Source organism: Apis mellifera, linkage group LG7 (assembly GCF_003254395.2).
Source record: "Apis mellifera strain DH4 linkage group LG7, Amel_HAv3.1, whole genome shotgun sequence".
Lineage (NCBI taxonomy): Eukaryota > Metazoa > Arthropoda > Insecta > Hymenoptera > Apidae > Apis > Apis mellifera.
The window spans coordinates 2,691,153-2,714,837 of NC_037644.1; the positions used below are offsets into that span (position 1 = coordinate 2,691,153).

A 23,685-nucleotide genomic window follows, 5' to 3' on the forward strand; every position below is an offset into this window, starting at 1 on the left:
TCCTCCTCGTCTCGCGTAATTTTGAAAAATCCCTTGAGAAATAAGTTTAAGATTCGGATTCATTTGGCAGGATTCATTTTGTTTTTCAAATGAAGAAGGGAATGGAAAAGTCAGATTTTCGAAGGGATAATCTGGCCGGATTTTCCGTTCACGGTGATGCTAAAAATTCGAAAATGAAAAATGATGAAGCTCTTTCGAAATGATGAATCGTAACGCGAGCGGACAATGGCTCTCCCCTCCCTGAAACAATCCTGTTTCGGTTTGGAGTTGCAGTTTCGAGGATACTTTATTCTCGCGGAACAAAGACAATCCCGCGTGATCCGTCACACTTTTTAACGAACTTTTAAATAATCGCGAACTAGTTGAGCGAAAAGGATATATTAGAATCGTTAATGATCTATAAATCTCTCTTGTATTGATATAAATTATCGTCCAGGTCTTTATTATTCCTCGATCATACAATGCTGTTGATTTTATCAAAATTTTATCTAAACTTGTCCAACTTAAATTTGGCTTGTTAATATTTATTGATCATTGAGAAGTGCAATTCATTAGAAAATGTCGATGAATACGAAGAGGAATGGATATTTGTCTTAATTGTCTTAATATTATTTTTATTTTTCTTCTTAAATAAAAAGAAAAATATACAAAGATATTTTAATAAGTGTGTTGCAAATTCTAGTACTTAAATACAAATTTTCGTCCTGGAAATTATGATGATCCACCGTGAAAATCTATTACAATAATTTTACATTGTTCTTATTATTTATGATAAAATGATCGTTGAGAAGTGCAATTCATTAGAAAATGTCGATGAATACGAAGAAGAATCGGTATTTGTCTTAATTGTCTTAATATTATTTTTATTTTTCTTCTTAAATAAAGAGAAAAATATATAAAGAGTGTTGTAAATTCTAGTATTTAAATACAAATTTTCGTCCTGAATATTATGATGATCCACCGTGAAAATCTATTACAATAATTTTACATTGTTCTGACGTGAAAACGGTTGAGAAATTTTATTTATCTGGTGTGTGTGTGTTGATAACCGGAAATGGTTGAGAAACTGTCCTAGATATTAGGAATTATGAAAATTTTCATTTGCTACTTCGAATAAGATAAGAGAGACAGGGATCAAGTTTCTCTTCATCTTTTGATTTTTAATAAATTATGTGCTTTTTGAAACGGAAAATACCATGAGATATTAAATCAAAATTAAAACAATATAAGTGAAATAGTAAAAAAAAATAAAATGCTGTTTGGAAACGTTATAAAATATTTTTAAAAAATAATATTTATTTTTTCCAAATTTTTTGAATTCATTCCTTTTTTCAAGATTTTTGCCAGTCAAATATTTATTTAAACTATCATTTTTTTCTTTACTTATTGTTCTTCATAAATATTTATTTATTATTTGTACTACGACACTTTTCGTTAAATTTTGAAAAATCTTGCGTTCAATGATTCGATTATGAAAGAATACTCGTTTTAATGATTTTAAATTGCCAGTATAATATTATTGTTAATATCGTATTCGCAAATTTTCCTCGACACATTAAATATTCTGCAAAATGCAACTCGATTATATATATATATATATATATATATATATATATATATATATATAAAACATTTAAAGGCAACATTGTTTATTTCGAAAACCTTTTCTCGCGTTTCGTTATATTTCCTTTATTTGCATTATCATTTGCCGAAACAATTACTTTTGTTGCAATTTCCATACGAATTGAAGAAACGGTGAACAAACGACGAATAATTTTCGATAAAAATTATCAGAATGTTCACTTTTAATTATTACATAATTTTCCCAGCAAAGATATAGAAACTTGGTTAAAATGCAGACGTAATGAATACAGACGTTTCGATTCTTTGTTTCATTAACATTGTAACAAACTCTGATTTCATATATCCGTTTTTTTAAAACGGAATAATTTTTCTAAAAATCATTGGATCAAGCTTGTTTCCATCTAATCCTAAAATAAAAAACTAAAAAATCGTTTAGATTTAAATTATTTCGGGGAAGAGTGAATACTTAAACTAAATTAAATTGCAAGCAGGTAAATTTATAAATTTATTCTCGTCTTTCGTATAAATTTAAAAATAAATTTTTTAAACTTCCAATATTATTTTAAGAATATCAAATCGTATCTGTACTAAAAAATACACAACGATTCATACACTGCACCTCTTCCCTTAATTCCACATAAAATATTCATCTTTCCTTCTTAATAATAACAACAAATATGAATTTTCCTCTCAATAGAAACTCTCAATCCTTTCATCCTTCTTCAAGGATTCTTCAATTAATCAACGAGATCGAATCGATCATATTACCAAATTCGAGAAGAAACGTGGAAGAAAGAACAACGTGTTCGATCCACGTCGCATCATAATCGATCTATCCAATTGATCTAGTCCCAGTTGGCGTTGATTTGACCCCTCCCCGCCGGGATTCGAGGCCCATCAACAACACGAGGCGTACGTGTTCCAGTTGCAGAAGTCTCGGCAGACTTCTAAGGTGGCTTACTGTCGCATAGCATCAACCCGCCTATTCAACGCCGACTCGTTGTAAACAATGAGTTCGTGTCCGACCCAGATTCTAAGCCTGAACGTAGAAAGCGGACTTGCTTGCATAATCCGTACACGGTGTACATATATATATATATATATACACATATGCATTTCGACCTCACGATCTCCAGACGAGCCGAGAGACACCTGTACCGAACACCCACATCGCGTGACCACCTTTCGTATAATTCGTCGCGTTGTACGCACGTACAACGTGTCCAACTCGTCCGATTTTTCCCATTCTCCCACGATAATCATTGCTTCGATGCTTTGTAAAACCACGTTCTATCGACAGAGAAGAAGAACAGAGAGATAGAGAAAGACAGACAGATAGATAGATAGATAGAGAGAGAGAAAGAGAGAGAGACGTATAGAAGGAAAAATAATTTTCTATCTTCTAGCGGAGAAAGAAACCGTTCCCGTTAGCGCACCACTTTCACCCGGATCATCCGCGACCCAGATGATCGTGTCCCTCTAACGGCCTTTCCGTCTTCCTCTTTTCCCCTCCCCTCTCCACCGAAACTCCACGAATTCTAGACGACAATGGCGCGAAAAGCTCCTCGGCCCGCTTGCACGGTTTTCAAGCGTTTGCGGTGTGCGCCTTGGCCGCAGAGGGCGCGGAGAACGGTGGACGGAGAAGATGATTCGTGGGGCAGAGGGGAGGAGGGAGGGAGAGAGAGAGAGATGGAGGGAGGGGACGGTCGGGAGAACAGGTTCCCGGCAGACCAGGCGACTAACCGCCAGGGACCCAGGTCACTCACCCAGATTCTACAAACAGCCAAACACTCGGACCCCCCTCTCGTCTTCTTTCTTTTCGTCCGCTGTCTATTCTTCTCCCTTCCTCTCCCCCCTTCTTCCTCCCTTGCTCTTTTGAAAAATCTTCCCTTTGAAAAGAGGAGTGGAGAATATTTCGAGGTAAATAAAGTAGCAGGTCAAACCTCCGCCATTAAGCTTCTACGCGAACCCACGTAGAATCTTTCCTCGGTTACCATGTCTTTGTCTCTCTCTCTCTGTTATGCAATTCGTAGATTGTTCTTTTTCTTTCTTTCTTTCTTTTCTTAATTGTAAATAACGAAGTAGTCGCGTGCTTGAAAAACGGTATGCATTAACGTTAAGTCGTTCGTGTATTTGACAAAGGGAGAGAGAGAGAGAGATGAGAAGACGGAGAAACGGAGCGAACTGTGTGTTTGCGAGGCGCATCTCACTTCAAGGTTGCTTCGGAAAGAATCCGTCCTGTTCGTGTATTTTCGCGCATCTCGCGTTTACGATACCGTCTTAAAATCGAAATAGCGATGCTCGGTATATACGTACGACGAGATAATTTTCTTCCTGCGTGTATTCGAATATTTTTTTTTTTTTTTGTTACTTGGTTGGTAATTGGAACTAGCTTCGCGAGAAAGGGAATTAAATTAAGAGCGATAAAAGTTGAAATTTCCACTAATTAATTGAAGTGTGAGATCGTTACAAAGTAAAAGAAAATTGAAAAAAGTGGAAAAGAATTTTCCACCGAGGATGGAATTTTAATAATTCTTCCATATTGGAAGAATTATACGTACGTTAAATATTTGAAATTCGCGAAAGATTATCAGTTTATGATTAATGTATAATTTATTTATTATTACAATTTGATTTAATTAATTTAAATTTTATAATATTAAAATACTCGCTGTATAGAGTCAATCAGAGACATCAGTTTTTCGATCGATAAATTAAATAATAATGCAAGGAAATTCGATAATCGGAGAAATATATACGTGGGGAGAAAAGAATATTAAAGAAGAATAGCAAATTATCAATGTGAAATTTACTTTAGTTTATTTTAATTTATAGGGAAACGGGAAAGAAAAAATAAATTACATAATAATCGGTTACAATAGATTTAATATTTCAAACGAAGATTTAAAATATTCGTTTTTCTTTTTTATTTTGATTATGATGTAATAGGAGAAAGTGAAATAGCAAATTGGTAGAAATATGAGATACTTGATTGAATATAATTAAAATTTTCTGATTTTAAAGGCAAATTATATATACATATGGAGATACAGTCTCTCTCTCTCTCTGATCAATTAAAAATGATTATGCGGGTTTAGAAAGCACAATTTACATACGACGTGTTATTACGAAACGAAATAAATTGTTCATCTAATTTCGAATTTCATTATATTTCGCGTTATACAAAACCCTTCCTATTAACGCAGTTTCACAACTCATTTAACTCATATTCAAATTTCCACTAATCCAATTTTGCTTTTGTTTCCTTAAATAAATAAAAATCCAAAATTCTATCAAGCTCTCCAATATTATTCACACTTTTCCCATTCTACCTCATCTCGTCCTGTCGAGTCTATGATTCGATACACGCGTCAACAATTTGTTTTTGGCTCGCGAAATTTAAATAGCGGCGCTGGAAATTTCTTCCGCCATCCGTGCACGACGTTTGATCGATTTCGTCGTGACATTTGGCCGCGGCTCAAGACCTTTCCTATCGTCGACTCCTCCTCGTCGAAGAAGAGGAGGAGGAGGTGGAGGAGGATGGTAACACGCGTATAGGGATGATGCTGGCAACTTATAATTGCATCACGCTCGTGGCGCGGTGCATGCGCCACGCTCCGCTATAGATTTATTGTTCTTCTAATTATACCTCGTTGTATTCTTGAAAGCAAATCACGCGGATATATATACACGCACAACTTTTTTAATGGATCTTGGAAAAACTTTCACGGACTTGCACGCATCGTAGAATATTCTGTTCGCACAGTTTTTTCCCTCTATCGATCTATCGGTTTTGGAATTGGAATTTATCAATCCGCGTGGATGGAGGAATTTCTCGGATTTCGTTTGTCTCTTTATCTCCACGTACGCCCGCGAAATGTACGCGCACCGACCTGTCACGATAACGAAAACGATAACTTATCGCCAATTGCTTAACTTATCTCGACGACCTTTTTGCCCTCGCCCGATCTCTCCTCCTCCTCCTCCTCCTCCGTTTTCGACAAGTATTGCCCTTCTCTCTCTCTCTCTCGGAAGAAATCGAGGAGGAAGACGATCCTCGAGGATCGATTAATCGTTCGCAAGGAAAGAAGAGTCGAAAACTGCTCGAGGAGGTTTGTCTCGTTGCGAATATCGCATTGGGATGTACGGTTACTCGACCTTGTCTGGACATTAAAAAAAAAAAAAAATAAAAAGTAAGAAAAACGTCACGCCGACGCTCGGTATTTATTAGCTTGCGCCATGGGGCCAGCCAGGTTGGTTCGGCGGAGCGGAAGAGGGGGGAGGGAAGGATGCCAGAAGAGCGGTGCACGGTGAAAGAATGCAGTTCTTGGTGCATTCCAAGTCACGTGCCTCTGCACGGACTGTAATTTTATTGTCGCACGAATATATGTATATGTATATGTATAGGTGTTTGATGGACGCAAGGTCGAAATTGTCGAAGCTCGAGGATGGAAAGAATGGAAACGATGCTGTTTCTCGTTGGAGAAATGTGATAATCGTTGTTTGCAACGAGATTAAGAGCGCGTTTTAAATTGGAACGCACGTGTTGGCACGTGTTATTTTATAAATTGTGATTTAATATAAAGGGGAAAGAAAGATTTCTATTTTCTTACATCGGATTGGCACGCTCGATCGTGAGCTGAGGTTTAAGTTGGCAAGTTGGCCAATTGGTTGGAGAAATGAAAAAGAAAAGAGTGAAAGGGAAAAGGACATTCTCTTGTTATTTAATATACAGTAGTAAGAATGATCGTTGTCTACGCTGGAATATGAAGTTTATGGGGAAAAAACGCTGGTGGTAATTTTTGAAAACGGCATATGATATAAATATAAAGTATGGAATATGCGTTGACGAGGTGAAAAAAAAAATGAGACATGGATCGAAAGTTCGAAAGTTAATTATTCATGAATGATCGTCCAAAATGTGTTTAATTTTTACCTCGCGACGTATCGACAAATTGAATTCCATTCTGATCGATTAACGAGTATTTAGTCCAATTAATAATTTCGGGAAATCGATCGTATGAGGGGATACAAAGAAGAAAACAAATAAATAATTTAAACTTTCGTCGAAGAAAGGAATAATAATGAAAAATAATAGTTGGAAAAAAGTGTTATTCAAAAGTCACGGAGCGAAGAAATTTTTGTTATTGCAAATTAACGGAGAAATAAACGTTTTTTTTTATAAATACTTTCTATTTAATATTTTGTGATGTTTCCATATTCACGTGTGTAACCATTGTTTCTATTGTTGGCATTGTACGTCCAATATGTGTCCAATTAAGGTTTTTCTTTCTTGATAAAAAAAAAAGTTAAAACTTTTTTATTTATTTATTTATTTCATATTAAATTTAGAGGTCTCATCAATGAGTTTGACATTTAAGCATCGTAACGTCTTTTTACGCCTCAAAAACTACAGTTATTTTTAATGAATTTCATATATATATATATATATTGTTGCATTTGTCCAATAACTTTTTTACCTAGAAAATAGGATGCTCGTATATATTCAAATGCAGAGAAACTCGAATGTCACATAACTGTATAACGTCACATATATAATACGTACACGTATAAATAAAATGTCTCGGCTGTATTTCCCCATAGCCGAGAATTTTATAAGAAATTCAGCGTCAATTGCATCGTATATATCCTCACCAATACTTACTTGAGATAAATCAATATCGATGCTGGTCGATCGATTCCCCACCATGAATTTAGCTGCAATATCGGAATGCGTCCATCCTCCTCGAGCCAAACTTTCGTAATGAGACTCTCTATTTTTAAACGAAAGTGTTTCACCATATAAAATTTTAATTATTCAGCTTCTCTCAAGACTTTGAAAGAAACTTTCTTTTTACCTGGATATCCTGTTTTATATCCAGATTTTATAAATTTTCCGATCTCGAGTTTCCCCTTTCTTTCTTTTTTTTTCAAAAATTGTTAACGCAATCTTTCATCACTCTTTTGCAAATTTCTTTGATAAATCTATTATTTATTCCCACGTTCGTACATTGTTTAAATTAAGAGGACATCTTTCAAGCGAAAAAAAAAGCCATAATTGAAAGCAAATTTTCCAAAGATTTGTAATCTTGTTTGAATAATCAAAAATAATGAAAAATCGAATCTGTAGAAAGTTTCGCACATATCTTTAATTCTAACTTTTTGTATTACAAAAATACATGCTAGAGTATAAAATTAAGAGTATAAAATTACAAATTTTACAAATGACGCAGAAGATATCCAAAATACCACATAATATTTCCATCAGCGCGTAAAACACATTTTTTCGAAAAGAAAAAGAAAGGAAGAACGATATTTTTCCCAGAGGCAAGAATTATCGAAGGGGTGCGAAGACAGGGCACGGCAGGATAAACGCAAGGGATGCAGCAACGGCGATGCGTGCACACGTGACGACGCCGTCACGTACGTGCGTTCAACGTGCGCGTGTGTGCGGCGGCGGTGCACGTGTGCGCGTTATGTCACAACGTGGCCAAGTCTTCTTCGCGCGTGTGCGTGTGTTACTGGATCGGGGTCAATGACCTCGACGTGTACGCGGCGGCGACGACGACGACCCTCGAATTTCGATACGAAGCGCCCGGCTATGCGTACACGTCACCGACCGAAATTCGAACTCGCATAATTGTAATTATGATCCGCTATCTTTCGATCTCTGAATCAAAAAACTCCTTCTTATATTATTATTATTAGCTTTGCGATATTGTAAAGAGAGAGAAAGAATTTTTAGGTTCTTTTCTCATATTAAACTTTTCTCTTTTTGTCATTACAAGTAGACCGGTGAAGAATATCGAGTGGTCAAATATTGTTCGAGCTGGTTAATCTTTTAACAAGTTTTTGAGATGTAAATAAGTAATTGTTTGAAGCGTCTTTACAAATATATCCTATAAACATATTTTTTAGAAAAATTTTACTAACTAAATTTAATCACTGTATAATTAAATTAATCATTATTTTCTTAGAAATTTAGTGCCTTTCATTATAATCTTTCGTTTAATTTCAGACTCTTCAATTTGAAGAATTTTCATTTATACGGATTTGTTAAGCTTTCTTTATTGGTACTGAGATTTATATATCTATAGATATATTACGTAATGCCTATATATTAAAATGTTTGTTGTCTTCTTTTTTTTTTTTTCCTTTCCTTTTATCTATCTATCTATTTATTTATTTATTTATTTATTGCAATTTTCGAATATTTTATGTTCTCGCTAATTTTACCGTCATTTTTTCTCATTTTTTTTGAGTATATATATATATATTTCTTTCTTTAATAATTAAAATTATCACCTTCCTACTAATCAAGATACATCGTATTTAATTAACGTATCTGATAAACAGAATATCAGAATATTGGAAGACATCAGATACTTTACTTGTATTAGAAAAATCATTCGATGCACGCTAGATCTGTAATAAGAAATTACAAAATTACAGAATTAATTGGATAATTAACGGTATATCCTTTTCTGGGAAATTTTATTGCGCGATATTCGTAATTTTATTTGCAATAAGTAGATGAACAACGAATCTTTTCTCCTTGTGTTATTAACGGATGGAACTAATGACAAGTCATTTCGCACTTGAACTTTTTCTTCTTTCTTCCATCCACTCCGTGACCCAATTTCGTCACAGAGAGAAAACGAACGAGATAATAACTCGAAAAGAATCCTACAAATTTGTCACGTGAAACGCAATTTACCAGTAAAATGTATCCCGTCCCTTGTTCAACACCGTTCTATATCGTTGTTCGCGCTATCGTGCATTCTCAAGTAACAAGCGAGCTTTTAATAAACTCTATGTTTCGAGCTTTTTTGTTGTATAATGCGCGTCCCTCGAAAAAAACAATAGGGAAAAATGGGATGAAAGCGGGAGATTAAGAATTAAAAAAAAAATCTCATAATACGAATGAGCGAGAGAATGGCAATTGTTTAAAAAAAAGGGACGGATAAAAGCGAATCTTTATTAGGATTAGAAAGAAAATAACTTGAGAAATATATAATCTTGTTTCTTGTTCATTTTTCACCCATCATTAGAGTATTAAATTTTTCTCCAATTTTTGAAAAACCCTGTATATTTTGTCGTTAAATAAAATATAGCTTTTTACAAAATAATAGAAAGTTGAAAAGTGATTAAATTAAAAAATAAATTTGTCTTTCATTACAATATCAAACGAATGATGAATTCTTTTTCAGTAAGTAAAATAACAGTCGGAATCATGTTGAAGTAAGATAAATATTTGGAAACGGAATGGAACTTTTAACACGGGGACATATTTGTGAAACGTATATTTTATACGAAATAAAATATATAAAATTATATAAATGAATAAATACAGTAATATAATAAAAATTCTTCGATGCTTTCTACGTTAATAAATAGTAACGAAATAAAAATAATCCCTCTCATTGATCATTTTATCCACGATAAAAAAATTTGAAACAAGCATCTTTCAATTCATTTCCCAAAATGAAAATTCATCGTTTTTTTTTTTTCTATAGTTTTTATAAAACACGGGGGCTAAGATTTAATTTCCATCTTCCAGATAGATAATTATTTCAATAATTCGTTCCTCGTGCGTGAAAATCAAATTGAAAAAGGAAGAAGGCGCGAATGGCCGCCATTTCGGACCTCCAAGTATCAGCATCCTTTGAAAAGGCCGCGAAGCGGAGAGAGGCCATTCGGGCCAATCCCGATGGAAATACGAGGAATAGAGAGGCGCGAGAGGCACGCTTCCACGGTGAACAAAAAACGGAATGGTGGCCGCGTGTTAAAAGTGCGCACTCCAGTTTCTTCCGTTCGGCCTTTTCTCCGCTTTTTTCGCTTCTTTCGAACGGCCAGGGAGGGAGGGGAGGGGAGGGGTTGGTGTGTAGGTACGCGCGAGGAATGCGACACGAAAAACCGCCTGCCGGCCAGATATCCGAGCGAAACGGACGGATGTCTTATTTCCCTTATGCTGGCTTGCGAAATCGAGAACCGATCCGCTCCCGATTCTTGTTAGCACACTCGTGTTCATCATTCGTTTGCAATTCAATGGATTTCCCCTTCTTTCTTCGCTAAGGTGAAATAGATGAATTGTTGTCGATAGTTCGTCTTTTTTTTTTTTTTACGAAACTTGATCGTTATGAATTGTGCATCGACGTGTGTGATTGGATTGGAGTTGGTTTTGTAGGGAATTTGGATATAATAATATAAATAAATTGAAACTGTCTAAATTGTGTTTCAAAGATGAAAAGATGTGAGTGTATTCGAAAATTGTTATTTGAAATTTGTTTGAGAATGGAACTTATGTAAGCATGTAGAGAATACTTTTTATTAATATCGTTTTAAAAAGATGAAATCAGTGTCCGAAATTTCTTCGGTGCTTTTTCTCGGTTTTTAAATTACAACTTTGTGATGACACGAGATAAAGCAAAACTTTTTGTATGAAAAAATGTCTAATTTCGAGTTCTCTCGGTCAATAAGGAAAGTAACTCGTTTTGCTTCACGTGTGCATTAAACTTTTATTAAAATCAGAATTATCAGATAAATTTCCTTACAAACGTGATATATATCGATAAAAATAAATATATTTTGGAAAGCATTTGAGAAAGATTTTTATTCGAGAAAGATCGATTCCTGATCATCGGATTAGCATCATCATTGTTTCGTTCAAATGCAACTGTCTCTCGTAAGTGTTGATGATAAGAAAAATAAATATCCATGATGCTTTGTGAAAAATGTGAACACGCATGTAAGTTTGCAGATCAACAAAATGCTTGGATAAATAGAAAAATTTTTTTTTTCTAATCAATGATTCGAAATAATCAATGTTCATCTATTTGAAATTAAAAAATTTTAAAGTGCAACAGACTAATGCGATAAAAAAAATTATCTTATTAATTCGCAATTACTTACAATTATTTTGGAAATTAATAAAAGTTTTCAAACGAAAACCATTTAGAAAGTATTTAGAAATTTTCAAAAATTTTTTTTTTCTTCAATGATTCGAAATAATCAATATTCTATTTGAAATTAAGAGATTTTAAAATGCAACAGACTAATGCACTAGAAAAAATTATCTTATTAATAGATAATTTTTCGAAATAATCAATATTCATGTATTTGAAATTAAGAGATTTTAAAATTCAACAGACTAGTGCACTAGAAAAAATCTTATTAATAGATAATTTTTCGAAATAATCAATGTTCATCTATTCGAAATTAAGAGATTTTAAAATGCAACAGACTAAAATAAAAAAAATTATCTTAATTTGCACCTTACTTACAATTATTTTGGAAATTAATAAAAGTTTTCAAACGAAAACCATTTAGAAAGTATTTAGAAATTTTCAAAAATTTTTTTTTTCTTCAATGATTCGAAATAATCAATGTTCATCTATTCGAAATTAAGAGATTTTAAAATTCAACAGACTAATGCACTAGAAAAAATCTTATTAATAGATAATTTTTCGAAATAATCAATGTTCATCTATTCGAAATTAAGAGATTTTAAAATGCAACAGACTAATGCACTAGAAAAAATTATTTTATTAATTCGCACCTTACAATATTTTGGAAATTAATGAAATTTAGAATGTATTTATAAATTTTCAATCAATTTTTGTATGTTTTTTGTATTATTTTGATCATCCAACAGATCTTATTACAATAACAATTGGTTAACTTGGTTGAAATCAGAAGCACAGTTGCAGCACGACATTTACCTCCGCTTGTTCGAAGGTGTTGAGAATAAATGTTCGAGATAAATGAGTCATATTTCGTGTGGGGGGGGGAGGGAGGAATTTTACTTACACCACGAACAAGCTTGCGCTTGTCCCTATCCGCGCGTTATATACCGTTCTACTAACTGTACCTGTTGGTCGGTCGAACGAAGAAGGAAAGGCGATTGAAGAGATTTGAAAATTCACGCGATTTCGAATATTATTTCGAATACCGTTATAAATAACACGGACAATTTCAACTTTAATTACACGATTAGATTAACTCGTGTAACATAATTATATTTATATTGCTAATTTTCCTTTTCCTTTTCCAATTTAAAATTAAACGATCTCGTCGATGTATCAATCCTCGCAACAGGTTTCAAAAAAATTCGTTCCTGAAATTGGAGAATAAAAGATATATCGTGAAATGAACAATTTCAAGCAGTATTGCGAATTATCGAATAATCGTTTTGTAACTTCACTTTCTTCCATCTTTCAAATTTATTTCGCCTATGGATCTTGATCAGAGAGACCAGTTCTATTAGAAATGGCGACGAAACGACTGCGTGGCCATTAAATATCGGAGCAAATTACGAGGAATTCCTCGGCTTCCACCTTGATTCTCGTCGTTGTCCTCAGGTGAATAAGACTCGAAATGAAAGGGAGAGAGAGGTGGTGTGTGGGTGGGCGGAAAAGCGAGGCGGAAAAGAAAGCTCGGAGGAGAGGAGATCGTTAGATGGAAGCATAAAAAGCTCTTCGCTACGAGATAATAGCTCGCGAGAAACGGGAGAGGAAGGGGGCTTGTGATGCATGCAAGAATGACGGGGGAAAAAAGGGGCCGAGATAGAAGAGATCTGTACATGGACAAAAAGTCTAACGAAAGAGAGAGAGAGAGAATGGAGAGAGGAAAATACTAGGGGGATACGGTTTCGTATATAGGCCAAAGGGCTGTGGCGAGAGATCAATAAATTCCTCTCGTTCCTCGAGTCCATTCCTCGAGTTATACACCTGATGATCCTTCGACACTGTCCTTCGACCACATCAGGGAGGGATACGATTCTGAAAGAGTTGATTGGGAATAGTTTGAGGTATCCAACTCATTATTCCATTAATTAAATCGATTTTGACAATTTGAATTTGGAAATTTTAATGAAGATGTAAATGGAATTTTATTCATACAAAGTCTGTGAAGAGCGATTCAGAAAGAGAATCTTTGTTTTTGAATATTGATGTATGTTCACAAGTGGATAAAATAGGAAAGTATAATGATTTCGATCTAGGACGTTTAGGAAGATGAAATTGTAAGCAAGAAATTTAATTGAAATTGGAAAATAGTAGGAATACTTGCTTCTTATGTCGTGTAAGCACGATTCAATTAAACTTTTATTCGTGGATTAATAATAATAATTGAAGTAAGTTAATAAACGCGCGTTTTAGAAATTATATCCATTGTTCTCTCGAATTTATGCAACGCGAATCTATTTAATTTCCTTCGCTATATAATGGTCGATTGGAATAGCCACGCTCGTATGAAAATTATTTTACGAAATAAATATTTTCTCTCAAAAGTGCATAATAAAGATATTATAAATTTGAATAAATAATTATCCATTGTTTAACGAATTAATCTTTCACTTATTTGACGCGAGAGATTTATACCTTCAATTATTATGTTATATTACAAAATTATTATTCGTAAACGATGTAGCATTAATGGATAATCAGACGCTATTAAAATTTCGTTCATAGAGTTCCACTGTACATTGATGCTTGACTATTCGAATCTCTTCTTATTCCTCACGATTCGTTTGTTATCCAAGAACGAATCCAAATATATATATGATAAATAATTTTACGTTAAAATTTTTTCTAAATTATACAATATTATTATCACATTATTTCACAATTACTGTATCGTGCTATTTTATTAGATACATTTGAAAAATTTCCCAGATATCGAGAGATATTTATCCTAGAATATTGAAAATTTGTTCACGTCGTATCTACGAAATATACGCGAGCCAAAATCCTACACCTCGTGCAAAAATATATTTCACGTATCTAGTGAAAAAAATGTCAGGACGTAACGTGGATGGAAAAGAATTATGAATGTATCCTTCTATCCACATTTATTATATCCCTACGCTTAAAAAAAAAAGAAATAAAAAAAATTACCGCACGAAACATATTTTCGTACACATTTTTCTGCCTATAACTCACCGTTACACTTATAAATCAACCCGTTGAAACGTAAAAGACGTTGATTACCGACCGATCCCTCGTAAATCCATCTTTTTTGAAACAAACTTCAAATTTTCGCTCGAAACAACTCCCCTGAAAAAAGAAAGAAAACTCCGTTTCCCTCGAAGAATAGTCCCGCTTTATATCCGTGCAATTTCTCGATTAATTATTCAATGGTTTAGGGAACAGGCAAATCGATCGAAGAACGATCTTTGGCCTCGGTCGGTCGCGTTCGATCGGGCCACCCTCTCGCGCGGCTTTGTGCCGCGGTATCGCTTTGTCCGGCTTCACTTTCCTCCACTAGGGCGCAACTAGGCTGGTCTAGTAACACAGTGCAGAAAAGTTTGCTCGCCGGGAGACCGAACTTCTTTCGGTTTAATTCTCGCTCAGCTGACTGCCAACTCGCTTTCACCGGCCAACGATCACGCACGTGCTTCCCTCCCGATGTCTCTCTCTGTCTCTTTCTTCCCTTTTTCTCTCGATCCACGCTTTTTTCCTCGAGTCGCCCGTTCGACCCGTTCGAGATAAGTTGGCGTTCGAGTGCGTCGGTGTTGGTTTGGAAAGTAAAATTACAATCGAGCTGCTCTCGATTTAATATTTGAACGGGGCGGACTTTAAATAATTTTTTCATCCTTCGTTCTCGAGTATTCATGTGTGTGTGTGTGTGTGTGTAACATAGATACACTCGAGATATTGGAAATGTATTTTGTTGATCGAGTGGTTTCCAATTTGGGAATGGGAGAGTTTTTGTTACAGGTATAATTATAAAGTGAATGTATAATTTCTGTACTTTTATATCGTTTGTTTGAGCCAATGAATTCGATGAGAATGAGAAATTTATTAAAGGACGTGTTGAGAACGTTTATAATTGATAGAAATCTTGTTTGTTCGAATTAATATTTTCTTGACGTTTAGTTAGAAAGTAACATAAATATTCAAAAATATTCTTTGATACCGTAAATACGGGAGTAGATGAATATTTATAATAACAATCATGAATATTGAAATTAAACGCGAATGCTGAAATTGATTCTTCTTTTTTTTTTTAAAGATTTATGGATTCCAAATTTTTCCAATTTTAAATTATTTTATTATCTCTTATTATCTCTGAAATTCTTGCTTCGAAACATTGAGATCGTTACCATTGATAAACAGGAAAATTTCTCAACGACTGTTCGATCATTCGAAAACTTTAAAGTAGATTATTCAATCTATTCACGATTCTTAAAACTTTGGCATCTTGAGAAATTTTCAAATTGAAATTACTTCGCAAAACAGAGATTATTTCGTGAAAGTAATTCGTTTTTACAGATAGTATTATCTATTGTTTATTACACGATTATTGTTTCAAAATTTTTAATTTTTAAACAAAAATAATCAATTCTTCGATTTATTACTTTTCAACAAACACTCCCTCGAACTCTCTTCGATTTATTAATCAAATAATAATTAAAACATCGAAATAATTATTTTTAAATTATTTCTTTCACGAAATTCGCACCAACCACAGATTTTATTTTCCCCTAAATTTCTATCTTATGCACACTTTCTCCATTTGTAAAAAATTTAAATTACACTTCTCTCTTTTTACTTCATCGATTCATTTCATAAATAAATCCTCTCACGTTACGTACCATCGAATATACATATATTTATATCGATACTCGAAAAATTCTAAGGTATATTTTAACGAGTTTTCGAATGTTTCAACCAGGGACAAGGGATTAGCGTTATATTCCCAATTTGCACCGGGTGGAAACATCAGGGTTGGAGAAAAAAAAAATACCGGAACGCTAAATATAACACGTGATCCACGTTGAGAATAAAACGGAGAGGGAAAACGGGTCACGGATGCGCTTCTTATTTACTTGCACGCGCACGATCCACTAAGGTAAACAAGCAGATTGTTCCAATCTTTTTTTTCTCCCTCTTCTTTCCCTGATGATAAAAGAATATCCGTGCGTGGGATGGATTTCGATAATCCATTCGTTAGATTTGCGGTGTCCTCGAATCAATCCGGCGATACAAATCGATATAGGAATCCGCGGCGATCGAGCTCGGGCAAATTCATTAGCCCGGCACGGAACGCAATTTGCGGAGGCAATTCGAGCGACTCCTGCGCCAACCACCGCCGATAACCGCCCTGTTCTTCGATTTCGAAACCAGTTCCCTTATCCCCAGACGAACTTATTGCAGCGATCCAACTTGTTCCATTTTCAACCCCAAGGTTTAAGGCTAAAGGGTTTGTTAAGGAAGTGTTGAAAAGGAGGGAATCTCTGAGATCCTTTTAAATGCTTACGACATTTATCTAAATAAGAGAAATCGCGCAATATAAGCGTTTAAGTTTTTGAGTTTGTTTTATAATTGGAATACGTGTGATGTTCTCTCGAGTCTTGGATAAATAATTCTAACTTTTTTTTTTGTTTGTTAATGAAGGGAAAGTTGGTGTAAAAGAACGAATTATTATTAATTTCAGAAAAGATAGGCTCTTTTTAAAGGGATATGTTAATGATGTTTATGATGAGATAAGATGGTTCGACTATTGAGGAATGTAATAAATTAATTTTATTATTTTTCTTTTCGAGAATAAATGTTCGAAATTGTAATAATTTTATATTTAAACTTAATATTATAATACGATATTTCATTTTATAGTCTTTCCTTTGCCAATTATTCCATACTTTATGCAGTTTCCCTGTAGCAAATCATTTTATCCAATTATGCGTTTTCTTCGTTATACTCGTAATTTCTCCCTATTTTTCCCCGACAAATCCATTTTTAAATCCAAGATTATTCGTTTCTTTTCTCCCAACACTTTCTTGATTCGGCTATTTCATTATCATACATCCAACGAATTTTAAATTAAGAATCGTTCGAAAAAATATATCCCTACTTTTACATTTCGAAAAAATTAAAATTCGGAGCAAACTTTTTAACCGACCGAACGCAAATTGAAAAACGCGAAATTAAACAAACTTTCGTAACGTTGATGAAAAACAACAAGATCCAAGTATCAGAAGAAGAATGATAATTGTTCGAATAGAACAATCTTCTATCGAAAAATATCTATAAAAATTTCTATAAAACGTTTCTATTCCCGACTCTTTGTGACAGAGAGTTAGCTAGAACACGAAATTTCGTATGTGCATAAGTACGAGAGGAGATTGGACTTTGGGAGGGAAAAGAGCAAGGAAGAGGAGGAAGGAGCGAGGAGGCGAGCAAGTTGCCATGGTGACCATCAAAGGCGCCGATCAGACACGGAGGGATGAAGTCCCTCCCCCCCTTTTGCCGTCAACTTTGTTACACAGAAGCCACCGCGGACCGGAAAATAGGTTCCACCCGACCCCCCACCACTTTTCTATCCACCTCCACTCTTTCGCCCGCTACCCGAGCGGAAACTATTTTTGAAATTGAAACGACATCGAAAGATTTATCCCTTTGATGAGTTTGAAGAAATGGAATCGTGTTCGGATCTTTTCGCCTTTCCCGCAATGGGAGGATTTCCATTTGTCCGTGTGTGCACGGTTATGATGCGGTATACGATGTCGTAAATTAAATAGGTAATTGGGAATCGGTGTCAAACGTATTGGCATATTCGGAGTAACTCTTGTCGTATTCTCTTGTAATGATTTTTTTTTTTCTTCTTCTTTTTTTAGATTGAAATTGTATTGAAATTTCGTCTGAAAATTCTGGGAATTCTCGAAATTCAGAATTCTTCTTTTAAATTTATTTATAAGAAGGAAAATTTTTCCTTGGAGTTGGACATTTTTTCTTCCTGTGAAAAATTTAATTTTTAAACGCAAAGGTTTTATTATTTTGTTTATTTCTTCTAGTTTTTAGAATTGGAAATGTGATTCGAGAGTTCGATATTCTTTTCGAGTGTTTTTTCGAGGGATTGCTGTTTAAGATGCTTATCTAATCATAGATTTGTCAAAACTGTATATATATTTGATTAGCTTTTACTGCTTTGCTGTATCTGAAATGTTACGATAAAATATTATTTTTTATAATAAAAGTTTTACAATTTGATACAATCATTCGCAAAAAGAAAAATTAGAAAAGTAAAAATTAATGTAATTGAGGAGAAGGATTGTTAGAGATTTGTTTGAATTTTTCCATAAAAAATTTGGAATTATATTAGATTTTTCTCGATATTCTTTTTTATAATTTCTATTTTATCTTATATAAAATCACGTATCAATTTCTATGGTTGCATAAATTATTTAAAAATCTAGAAATAATAAAAATTTATAAATTTTCGACAGTTATAATTACACGTTTATTTCGTGGTCATTCGTCGCGTAAAATAGCGGACAGGATATTTTATCGAGAAACGTGGATCGAAAATTAATCAAGAAAAACAGTAAATTTAATTTTAGTCCATTAAAAATATTAATCGCGACATTGATTATTATATACGGCATTGTATTAAATCGTTAGATTTATCAATTAACAATAATAATCCAAAAATTGATAAATTGTTAACCCATTATATATTCGAAAACTCGATTTTGATACAATCGATAAAGGTCGTACGTTTTCGTAGATTTTCGTAACAGTCGATATATATAAATACGAGATAGGTCGCGCGAGACCAGTCATTCTTAACGGAGCCTTCGTTACGCGTAGATCGAAATATCGACACTATTTTGAATTTATTGTTGAATTTTTATTATACGAAGCAGTAAAATTTTGATCTTTTCTTGAATTTTTTCAACATCGTTTTCATAAATTATACATACGCCTATATTTATTTATTTTAATTTTTTTATTAATATTTATCACATAATATTTACATATTCATCGATTTATTAAAAATTTATTTCTTTATTTATTTATACCTTTGATCGATATACATATATATTTATTTATTAATTTATATTTTTATCTCTTATTCATTCATTCATTTACTTATCTTTTATTCATTTCTTCTTTAACTTGTTATTCATTTTTTTTAATTATTAATTTCATTTATTTTCTATTTATTTATAGATTCGTTCATACTCTTCATCATTTTATTCATTTTTTCTTTAATTTGTTATTCATTTTTTTGATCGATATACATATACATTTATTTATTAATTTATATTTTTATATCTCTTATTCATTCATTCATTTATTTATCTTTTATTTAACTCTTTGACGCTTTCCTTTATTTATTTATACATTCTTTTATTCATTTCTTCTTTAACTTGTTATTCATTTTTTTTAATTATTAATTTCATTTATTTTCTTTCTATTATTTATTTATAGATTCGTTCATACTCTTCATCATTTTATTCATTTTTTCTTTAATTTGTTATTCATTTTTTTGATCGATATACATATACATTTATTTATTAATATATTTTTATTAATATATTATTATTTATAATATATTTTTATCTCTTATTCATTCATTCATTTACTTATCTTTTATTTAACTCTTTGACGCTTTCCTTTATTTATTTATTTATACATTCTTTTATTCATTTCTTCTTTAACTTGTTATTCATTTTTTTTAATTATTAATTTCATTTATTTTCTATTTATTTATAGATTCGTTCGTACATTTCTTCATCGAAAAATAACGTTTATCACATTGAAAGATTCTCGTTTGCGATGCATAAAATTCGAGGCATTATTTTTAATCGTTAATTTCTGGTTAATTTGTCAAAGAAATCCAATTTGCTCGTGTCATTTTAAAACGAGAAGTACCATCGATCGAAAATGATTATACGTCAAGAATTAAGAGGATAATTGTACGTTCTTGAATCCTCTTAAAATTCAGTTTCTAATTTAAATTAGATTCATCAATTGTTTCAATCGTTGCCTCTTAATTTAATCCATCGATAATAACAATATTATAATACTCAAAAGATATTAAAAAGAAAAAAAACCTGTATCTCGAAAATAAATCTCGTATCGATTTACAATCGATATAAAAATTCAAAGTATCGTAAGTATAATTTTATTCCAATCGTAAAATGTAAAAACTTCCACGTCTAGAGTGTATTACTCGTTGTTCTGATATTCCAGACAATCTTCTCTCTCTCTCTTCCTTACCGGTTGAAAAATGCCAATCATTGAAGAACGAAGATTCACGTTGCGCGTCTACGATCGAATAGAGCGTCGTTAATACGAGAAATAACATGTCGATAAAAAGATGTTTGTCATGGTTTCTTTGATGAGAGAAGCGACACGCGCGGACGTGACTGACTGGCTGGCTCTTTGCGAAACTCACTTACATAGGGTGTAATTGAACTTTGCGCGAGGTGATACAAGTGGCGCAGATGTTTGAGACACGAAATTCAATTACAACTTTGTCCTTCGCGCGTTACACCCGGTTTGATTGAAGATGGGAAACGAGTCGTTGCAGCGGAGCGATCGCTGTCGATCGTACGCTCTTAATCCAAATCCGGGTATTTCAGATTTTGCGAAATTCGAGGAAAAGTGTGACAATTGATTTTTACTCGTCGTTTTTTATAAATAATAATACGTAAATAGGGTTTTAATATTCATCGAAAATAGTTATTTAATGAAATTCGTTTGAAGAAATAATATTAAATTGGTGCGGTACGAGAAAAAATAATAATAATTTATACATGAAAGAAAATTCACAATCAGTGGATAAATGGTAATTAGAAATGGCGAAAAAATAATAATAGATGTGTGTAATATAATTATATAATGATACTTTATGTATTTTATTGCGCGTAGTATTATAAAGCTATTAAATGGAAAATTCCTTTCTTTGAGAAAAAAAAAAATCAGTTTTTTATGTTTTGTACAATCTTGTAGGTCAACTTTCATTATAGATGTACATCTCTATAGAGTACATTTCAAAGTTATTCTTTGTCAAATCTCGAAGCGTCTCGTGGTTGAAAATTTTGAACGATTATGCAATTTTAAAAATTATTAATTGGTATCATCATTGAACGATTAGAACAAGAGAAAAGTAAATATTTTAAATTAACAAATATTCAGGATTTAATGTTGTTTTCTATTCCAGAAAAAAATTCAGACAAAATTGTCGATCAAAAAATTCCTTCGTCAAATTCAATATCACGGCCACAAATTTCAAGACGTTCGAATTGAAATTTGAATTTCTTTAATCAAATAACGCACGAGAGAATTTTTCCACCCGTAAGAATTTCGATTCTTTTTCACGATGATATCTTTTTGGCGAGCATCGCAAACGAAGACGACTGAACGTGGAAAAAGTGCATGGACTCCCACGTAGCTCGCGGAGGGCCATCTCTAAAGAGTTAAACGTAAAAATAGAGGCGGACAGTGCACGTGTGCCACCCTCTCTTCGCCCCAGTTATACCTCGCTCTTCATCCTCTCTCGAGTACTCGCTTCTCTCGACTATTCCCGTATATATCCAGCCCGGGGATATCCTTGCTCCACGTTTTATTCTTTTACGTTGTTAAAAAAAAAAAGAAAGAAAAGAAAAGGAAAAATACACCGCGCCTTTTCTCAAACGATAAAGAGTTTCAGTTTACTGGCTTCTCTTCGTTATTATGCATCCGTTGTATTTTATACTCCAACTCTTAATTAACCCTTTGTTTTACAATTTAATCGTGAGAGTATAATTTAAAAGATTTTCAATAATTTTTTAATCTTGTAAAAATTTATATATAAATGTCTTCAAAATTCAAAGAAAATTCGATATCCATTAATATCGTGGAGAACAATTTTAATCGTTACGTTTGAATATTTAAAAAAAAATCGAATAATCCTCCTTCCAAAATAATTTCTTCGCATTTAATCGTTGTAATATTCCATCTTAACATCTCTTTCTATATATATAAATAACTGGTTATTGCGCACATTGTTTGCAAACATGCGCGTTGAGTACGCGTCTCAACAATAACAGATCCATTAGATTTGTGTCGAAGCCTCCATTAATGGACTTTGTCCACCTGCAAGGCGGAGGGAGGAGGAGGAGAGAGAGAGAGAGAAAAAAAAAGGGTCGGGGCGTTGTAAACAAGTCGTTAGTCATAGGTCTCTGGGACCAACAATGACTCGTTTCGGTTATTGCTATTCAGCGGGCATACGATCGAGGTTCTTTTTTTTTTTTTTTTTCGTGGTCGAAAAGTCAAGGCTATTTCTGCGAAACGAAACTGTTCTTGGAAAAAGGATGACCAACAAAGGGGCCACGGACAAATGGCACGACCGGGAGAATTGACCGCAGACGAACGATTTTTCTTTTCTTTTCTTTTTAATAAAATTTTCTACATATCGAGTCCACGCATCTTTGTTTAAAAGCTTGAAATTCGAGACGATAATACGTGCGTATGATTTTGTTGGTTATTGTATTAAGATTAATATTGAAAATTGAAAGGATGATTGTTCGAGGTAGGAATAAGAAGGAGAATGAAAGGCGAGAGAGAATTTGAACTTTGTTTTTTTTTATTACCTATTGGGAATTAAAAATTGAAATGAAATGTCGCGTGTAAATGAATCTGAACGTGAAGTGGCAAGAGAGCATGGAGTGAAGTGAATTGTAAATGAGAAGGAACGAAGAATATGTTGCAATTTTGTTGTATATATATTTCCTTTTTAAAGGCGCATAAATAATTTTTTTTAATATAGTTAAATTATATTAAATTTTAGCTTGAAATTAGGAGGATGTAAATTTTTTTTTATTGTACATAGACATAAAGTAAAAATGCAGATAAATCTGTAATCCGTAATTATTGTCAGAATCAAAAAAAGATGAAGCTTCCTTAAAAAGAATTAATATCACAATTTTTAATTCTTGTTTAATTCTGTCCCCCCAAAAATTATGTATTTTGGAAAAAAACTGTTTAATATTCATATAACTTCAGCTTGAGATAAAAACTTGATTAAACCAATAATAATAATAATAATAAAATACAAGTTAAAAACTATACTACTAAAAAATGTTAAAATGCATTACTTTTCATCATTTTTAACGATTCTTAGCTACCGAAATTAATAAAAAAGTAATTATCATATCGTTTCTATATTTTTTGCACTCGGTTATAAAATAGTTGGATGACTATGTCAGAATTATGTCATGTAATAATACGTTTTCATTTTTAAGAGAAACGTTAATCTCCATTTTGGCCAAGTTTTTAAGTTACCTTTCTTTCTTTTTTTAGTAAATTATCTCTTTTGCAAATTATAAAT

General features: G+C 33.0%; 1 protein-coding gene, 1 long non-coding RNA gene and 1 other non-coding gene across 6 annotated transcripts in view; all 3 read left to right on the forward strand.

The window, feature by feature from the left end:
* Positions 1 to 23,685, forward strand: part of LOC408944 (probable JmjC domain-containing histone demethylation protein 2C) — a 254,311-nt gene that overhangs the window by 12,004 nt on the left and 218,622 nt on the right. The gene's annotated exons all lie outside the window — the stretch shown is intronic.
* Mir9870 (microRNA 9870) lies at positions 7,983 to 8,059 on the forward strand. Its single transcript, NR_127351.1, has one exon. It is a non-coding gene; the product is annotated as a microRNA 9870 (primary transcript).
* LOC113218911 lies at positions 18,782 to 23,288 on the forward strand. The gene is made up of 3 exons (XR_003305066.1): positions 18,782 to 19,230; positions 20,085 to 20,484; positions 20,565 to 23,288. It is a non-coding gene; the product is annotated as an uncharacterized LOC113218911 (long non-coding RNA).